This window comes from Tachyglossus aculeatus, chromosome 11, assembly GCF_015852505.1.
Source record: "Tachyglossus aculeatus isolate mTacAcu1 chromosome 11, mTacAcu1.pri, whole genome shotgun sequence".
Taxonomy (NCBI): Eukaryota; Metazoa; Chordata; class Mammalia; order Monotremata; family Tachyglossidae; genus Tachyglossus; species Tachyglossus aculeatus.
In genome coordinates, this window is record NC_052076.1 from 67,787,907 (window position 1) to 67,795,763 (window position 7,857).

The 7,857-nt window shown below is 50.0% G+C and overlaps 1 non-coding gene across 1 annotated transcript; it reads right to left on the minus strand.

Moving 5' to 3' along the window:
• Positions 1–231: 231 nt before the first annotated feature.
• Positions 232–369, minus strand: LOC119935241. The gene has a single exon (XR_005453129.1). It is a non-coding gene; the product is annotated as a small nucleolar RNA SNORA7 (small nucleolar RNA).
• Positions 370–7,857: the final 7,488 nt, after the last annotated feature.

The window sequence follows — 7,857 nt, forward strand, 5'->3', positions numbered from 1 at the left end:
TCTTGTCTTGCTTTATGCCTTCGAGTCATTTCTGACCCATAGTGACACCGTGGACACATCTCTCCCAGAGTGCTCCACTTTCCAACTGCAATCGTTCTAGCAGTGTATCCACAGAGTTTTCTTGGTAAAAATACAGAAGCGGTTTACCATTGTTGCCTTCTGCGCAGTAAACTCAAGTCTCTGAGCTCGACGCTCTCCCGTGCCGCTGCTGCCCAGCATGGGTGAGTTTTGACTTGTAGCAGATTGCCTTCCACTTGCTAGCCACTGCCCAAGCTAGGAATGGAATGGGTAGGCCTCTGCTTGACTCTCCCTCCCAAAGCCGATACTGGTAGGGTACTGGAAACCCTCCAGGTGCAACCCTAAAAGGATTAAGTGATTACTCTGTACAAAATACCATACTACACATTGGACTGGGACTTCTGATTGCCCGTCGTACCATGGTTTTTTTCACTGGGCCATATTACCTCCTCTGGTCCCTGGGCTCTTGAGCTTTCTCCCAGGTGAGGATAAAGCAAACCTCACCATCTCCACCAATCCTGCTGCTAATGGCTCTTGGGATGTCATTTTTTGGGGGGTTTTAGAACAGTGCTTGGCACATAGTAAGCACTTAACAAATGCTGGGGTAGATACAAGGTTATTAGGTTGTCCCAGTTGGGGCTCACAGTCTTGATCTCCGTTTTACAGATAAGGTAACTGACGTCACAGAGAAATGAAGTGACTTGCCCAAAGACACACAGCGGACAAGTGGCAGAGTCGGGATCAGAACCCATGACCTCTGACTCCCAAGCCCAGGCTCTTTCCACTGAGCCACGCTGCTTCTCATGTCTGCCTTCCAAGCTATTTCTCTGCAGCTCTGCTCAACCCCAAGTACACAGTGAAGATTCAGATCACCACCTGTCTAAGCCCAGTTTCACTGAAGGACCAGGGAGATAGACTGACCAACAGTGTGGCCTAGTGGATAGAGCACGGGCCTGCGAGCCAGAAAGACATGGGTTCTAATCATGACTCCGCCACTTGTCCACTGAGTGACCTTGACCAAGTCACTTGACTTCTCTGCACCTCAGTCACCTCATCTGTAAAATGGGGATCAAGACTGAGAGCCCCATATAGGGCAGGGACTGTGTCCAACCTCATTACCTTGTATCAGGACTTAGTACAGTGTCTTGTGTATAGTAAGCGCTTAACAAATGCCATTAAAAAGAAAAATCTCTTAATCTGATTGAACCTCTCAGGAAACCCACCTGCTCTCCTAGGCCAAAAGGTGGGCTGGCTTTTTCTCTCAGAGTCTCTCAAAATGTAGCCAATCCTCTCCCCTGAATCGCGCCGGATTAAAGCAATTCCAGTTTTATAAAGCAGTAATTGTCCAAGGATCAGTAGCGGCTTATTAAAAGTATTTTCCATTCAGCGGCTCCGAGGAAGGAGCTAGGAGGATGGATAAGCAAGGAAGACCAAGGTGTTCCTACCTGCACCACATTCCAGACCACGGAAGCCTGAACTTCCCTAAGCCTGTTTCTAACAACTAAGTGATGCCCAAACCAGGAAGAGGGCAGACTGGGCAGGCATGGGTCAGGCCAGGGAAATGGAGGGTCGGAGGCTCTGGGGTCTCGGCCAGTGGGGCAGTGAACTCTGCCAGGCACCTTGGCTGGCCTGCCCTTCCCTAGGCTCCAGGGAGTCATTGGGTTCATTCATTCATTCATTCATTCATTCATTCATTCAAATGTATTTATTGAGTGCTTACTGTGTGCAAAGCACTATATTAATTACTTGAGAGGGTATAGTGTAACAATAAACAGACACCTTCCCTGCCCACAACAAGCTGGAAAATAGGAGATGACTGTAGCAGTGCCACACCCCAGATCGTCCAGTGCGAACCAGTATAGCAGCGTGAGAAACAGCATGGCTCAGTGGAAAGAGCACAGGCTTTGGAGTCAGAGGTCATGGGTTCAAATCTCTGCTCCACCAAGTGTCAGCTGTGTGACTTTGGGCAAGTCGCTTAACTTCTCTGTGCCTCAGTTTCCTCATCTGTAAAATAGGGATTAAGACTGTGAGCCCCATGTGGGACAACCTGATCACCTTGCAACTTTCCCAGTGCTTAGAACAGTGCTTTGTACATAGTAAGTGCTTAATAAATGCCATAATTAATGAATTACAATCACTCTCCCCACGGCTGGGACTCTGCACCCAGGTCGCTCTCTCTGGTAAGCGTTCGGTTTTGGTCTTGTAGGTGGGAGAGACCATGAGTTAGCTCACTTCACAAAGGCCTGAGACTCTGGGTGGCCACTGACCATTCTCTAGACTGTAAGCTCATTGTGGGCAGGGAATGTGTCTGTGATATTGTAACAGCACTCTGCACCCAGCAAGCGCTCAATAAATACAATTGACTGACCAACTGATTGACCACTTTGCCTTTTTAGGGAGGCACCTGGTATGCAAGGTCAGGACTGCGTGCCAGGCTCTCTCTGGGCCAAACAGTGCTTTGCACATAGTAAGCGCTTAACAAATGCCGTCATTATTATTATTAAACACCATCTCTCTGCAGTCTGCCAGCCTTCCCAGAGAGGCCCTAGATGGAGTAGCCAAGGCCCAGGGTGGAGACGAGGCGATGCCCTGAGTGATGATGTGAAGAGCTGATGCAGGGTGGGGCAGGGGAGGACCCAAGCATCCCTGCCAGCTGGGGACCCAGGCAGGTCCTCCACCTGGTGATGATTTATTTGTTCTGCTTAATGAGCCTCATCAGGGTCTTGAAAAGCTTGAGGGAGTTAAAAGGAATTCTGAACGATTTATTTTGGGGCCAGAGTGCAAACTTTCTCCCTTTCTGTTTTTCTTTCTTGACTTTGCACGAGGGGGAGGGCGGCTACCCCAGGCCTGGGAACGCCCCTCTGTGAGGACTGGATTTATCCGCTCAGCTGTCCCTTGTAAACCTATTCCTGGGTGAGATTTTTCCCAAAGCTTTCATTCCTCCGCTTAGCTCAGCCTGCAAGAATGCGGAGAAAAATAGTTTCTGCTCAAGAATGCGCCTTTGTGTGTGTTGGGAAAGACGGGATCAGGAGGGAAACAACACAGGCATGTGTGGGGCGGTGCACACAAATACACACACACACACACACACACACAAATACACCTGTGGGGAAGGGCTGGGGCATTGGGGGAGGCCCTGGGGCTTCTGGGGTTCTTTGGTGGTGCAGCACCTCTCTGAACTGTTACCAGGGCAACATCACATTTGGATTATTTAAGTGAAATTGCAAGCACAAGGGGCTTTCCAGGAGAGGGTGGGGGAGAGAGAATGCGAGAGGGAGAGGGCGTGAACAGGTGGGGCCTGCCAGAGTTTGTCGGTTCTTTGTCTTTTCTCTGCGGCAGAGGGGTTCAATACCTATTGCCGCTCTTTGCAGAGAAGTGGTTCAGTGGGTCCGGGTCTGTGCTGGATCCTAGAAGACCCCCCAGGGCCCAGCCCTCCAGAAAGCCCGTTATCTAGGGTTCATTCCACAGAGGGAGAGGTGTTGCCCCCACACTCTGGCAATTGTACTCTCCTAGGGGCTTAGTATAGTGCTCTGCATATGGTTAGCTCTCAATAAATATCATCGATTGATAGCGTGTGTGCTTTAATTGATGCCAATGTAAGCTCACCATCAGGTCTTCCTGTATCGTGCTGCATTTTACCCGGCTGGCATCCATGGGTGGAAGCACGTTTCTTAGTGACATTCTAGCCAAAGCATGTTATGGAAGACCTGAGGGTACCGGTCTTTGCAGAGGGCTTTTATTTTTCCTGGGTGCTTTCACAATACTTCTTTCCTCATAATTTCACTAAGTGGTAAATATTATCATCGCCATTCGGCTGATGAGGAAACTGAGGCCCAGAGAGGGTAAGTGATTTCCCGAAGTAATTCAGCCCAGATAGGACCCTGCTTCCTGGTCCTGTGCTCTTTCCACTAAGATGGCACTACCCACTGGACTGGTGGGATCTTCAGCATCCGTGGAGGATTGGCATGCCAAGGCCTGAACCCATTTTTCAGGATGAGCCTACAATAACCAAGAGATGGTGATTCAGAGGAAAACAATAACCCTGGGTACCTGTTCTTCTAACAGCCAGACAGACCCATGACAATATTTACCACATAGTTTCCCCTCCCAGAATCCCCAATGCCCCCATCACCCCCATTCCAAATACCCCTCCTTCTTCTTTGCCACCTTCCTGATGCCCACTCTCTTTTTCTGCACTGCCCATTTCCCACAGAGTCCAGCAAATAGAGAAGCTGGAAAGAAATAGAGAGCCAGAGCAAGAGACTTCCCTCCCCCTGCCCCAGCTCCCCTGCCCCCACCCCACCCCCCGGGCCCCTCCCCGCTGGACAGGGGCTTGCTGGGCTGCTGCCAGCTGCATGTGTATAACATTTCCATTAACTCAAGAAGTGAAGCTTTTGGGCGCTGGCCCAGGCAGCTCTGGAGTCACAAAATAGCAAGAGTTCCAGTGCGGGAAAAATGATGTTAATATATCACCCAGATGTCAGCACTGAAGCAACAGAAAGCCCAGAGCCAACGGCCAGCTCGCCACACAGCCCTCCACACAGCCCCCTGACCAGCTCTCCTCACAGCCCTACTCATAACCCTTCTCACAGTCCTCCACTTAGCCTTCCTCAGCCCTCCACACAGTCCTCCTCACAACCTGCCTCGCAACCCCCTTACACAGTTCTCCTTACAGCCTTCCTCATAGGACTCTGCTCAGCCCTCCTCACAGCCCTCCACACAACCCTCTTCACAGCCTTCTGCACAGCCCTCCGTAAGCAGCATGCCTGGATTGGTATGGTGGGTTGGGCTAGGTGGCCCAAGGCTACGGGGCACTGTGTGGCTGGAGTGACTGTAAGGGGCTGGACAACTTGTCATGGGGCAGGCGGTGGAGGCCCAGGGCAAAGAGCATAAGGTCAGAGCTTTTTCATTTGCAGGGTGCTCTCCAGTATAGCAGTTGTGTTCTCAAAGAACCCCGCGGTATGGGACAGTTGCATTACGGATCCACTGCTTCGATGGGAATTACTGGTGAGCCATTGGATGTTTTGCAAATAATTCCAAAACTGACATTTCTTGACACATCAGTGCTGTTTTGTTCTCTCCCCAGCAAGTAGTACAGTGCTTGGCACACAGTAAGTGCTCAATAAATACTGTTGATTGAATGATACAAAGTCCCATTATCACTGCTTTGTCTCTAGCTAGTGGGATGCTATACTCCTTTGCCCTTCAATGTTGCTTCAATTAATGGAATATATTGAATGCTTACTGTATGTAGAGCACAGTACTAAGCACTTAGGAGAGAACATTTTGACAGAGTTGGTAGACATCTTCCTTACCCACAATGGGTTTATAGTTTAGAGATTAGGGGTAGTGGGGGGGAGTTATTCAAACACAAAGCCACACTAAGTCCTGTCCAGTAACCTCCCCTCTGTCTCCTCCTCCTCCTCCTCCTCCTCTTCTGTCTCTTTCTCTTCCTCTTCTCCCTTTCTTCTTCCTCTTTTCTTCTTCCTCCTCCTCTTCCTTATTCTTCTCCACCTCTTCCTACTTTTTTCTCCTTTTGTTCTCTTCCTCTTTCTCCTCTGCCTTCTCCTCCTCCTCTTTTCTCTTCTCCTCCTCCTCCTCTCCTCCTGCATCCCACCCTCCTCCTCTTCCTTTTCTTCCTCTTCCTTCTTTCCTTCCTCTTCCTCCTCATCTTTATTCTTCTCCCCCTCCTCCTTCTCCTCCTTCTCCTCCTCCATCCCATTCGCCTCTTCTTTTTCTTCCTCCTCCTCCTTCCTATTCTCCTCCTCTTCTTTTTCTTCCTCCTTCTTTCTTTCTTTCCTCTTCCTCCTCCTCCTTCCCATCCTCTTCTTCCTCCGTCTCCTCCATTTGAATGAAAACAGAAGAGCTGGTCTTGGCACTCTCCAGTGTGGGGCACTCACTGATGCTCCTAGCCGGGCAGGCCTTTGCTGAGGTGGTAGAACTGGAAAGGGCTGGTGAAAGGTTTGCAGGTTGGACCAGACTTTTGTGACCACTGGAGCTTTGCCCTGGTCTGTGAGGAGTGTGGAAATTCTTCCAGCTTTATACTGGGCAGCTCAATTTTCAGCCAGCCTTGCCCCCTTTCCTGTTTGGATACATCAAAGGACCTCTTGATGTCTGGTAGTTTTATTTTCAGCTCCCGGCCTCCCTCTACCTCAGCTCCTGAGGCCCTGTTCCACAGCTCGGAAGTAGTGTCCATGTTCAAAGGGGCCTGGAAGGGGAACGCTAAGGCTCTGGAGCAATTTGGGCCATCAGGAGCACCCCCAGCACCTCCAGGACTTGGGTTCCAGAGCTAGGGGCCCAGGGCTTGGGGCTGGCAGCTGGAGCATTCACTTGGGAATTCTGGAGCAAGCTGGGTAAGGAGAGAGAATAGGACAAGTGTTTGTGGAAAATGTAACATTTACTCTAAGCTCTGAGCAAATTCTCCAACCCTGGGGCAAATGAGCCATGAATCCAGCTAATGAAAGGATGGCCTCCCAAGGATTGGGCTTGGAAGGAAGAGAACCACCTTCTTTCATTCATTCATTCATTCATTCAATCATTCAGTCATATTTATTTAGTGCTTACTGTGTGCAGAGTACTGTACTAATCGCTTGGAAAGTACAATTCGGCAACAGATAGAGAAAATTCCTACCTAACAACAGGCTCACAGTCTAGAAGGGGAAAGAGAAAACAAAACAAAAGAAGTAGGCATCAGTAGCATCAGAATAAATAGAATTATAGATATATGCACATCATTAATAGAATAATAAATATGTACAAATATATGCAAATGCCGTGGGGTGGGGAAGGGGTAGCGCAGAGGAAGGGAGTAGGAGTGATAGGGAGAGGAGGAAGAGCAGAGGAAAAGGGGGGCTCAGTCTGGGAAGGCCACCTGGAGGAGGTGGGCTCTCAGTAGAGCTTTGAAGGGGGGAAGAGAGCTAGTTTGGTGGATGTGAGGAGGGAGGGCATTCTAGGCCAGAGGTAGGACATGGGCCAGGGGTCAACGGTGGGACAGAAGACAATGAGGCACAGTGAGGAGGTTAGCAGCAGAGGAGAAGAGTGTGCGGGCTGGGCTGCAGAAAGCGAGAAGGGAGGTGAGGTAGTTGAGAGGCTCAGTCAGGTCTGCTGGAGACCCTGGGGGTGGGGAGCGACAGACCTGCAGACTTTGAATGGCTGGGTGAGCTGCAGCCTCCTTTCCACCTTGAAAACATTCTCCTTAAGCAAGCCACTGGAACAAAAAACAAAAGAGAAGGGAAGCCCACCATCATTATCACCATCATCATTGTATCAGCACCAGTTTGCACTGAGGGCCTACTACATGCAGAATGCTGTTTTGGGCATTTGGGGAACGTATGATAAAAGGAGCAGTTGCAATCCTTGGTCTCAAGGAGTTTAACCTCTAATGCATCTATTTTCCACACTAGCAATCTGGTTGCCTTGGTGGTGTTTTTTAAGTGAGCAGGGACTGGTGGGGCTAATCAGGGAAGGATTTGGGATGGAAGAGAGTTTTCAGTTGGGTTTTGAAGTGAGGGAAGAGCTTGGTTTGGGAAAGAGGATGGCGTTGGTCTCTCCAGGCTGGGGAATTGGCACATGCAGGGCTAGAGGTGAAGGGAACTGAGGTTGGGGGATGGAGAGAGGGTTTGCCTTGACAGGGGTCACTAGTCAAGTCACCATAAAATGCTCCTTGCCACTGTCTGTCCAGACTCTAAGACCACCTAGACCACTCAGAACTCTCCTCCTCCTCCTTCTCCTCTTCCCCTCCTGCTCCTATTCAGTGCCCACAGTGGACATTCCTGGAGTGATTTCAGTCACTCCAGTGCCACTGCCTCAGGACCCCAATCCTGGCATCAGCTACAGCCC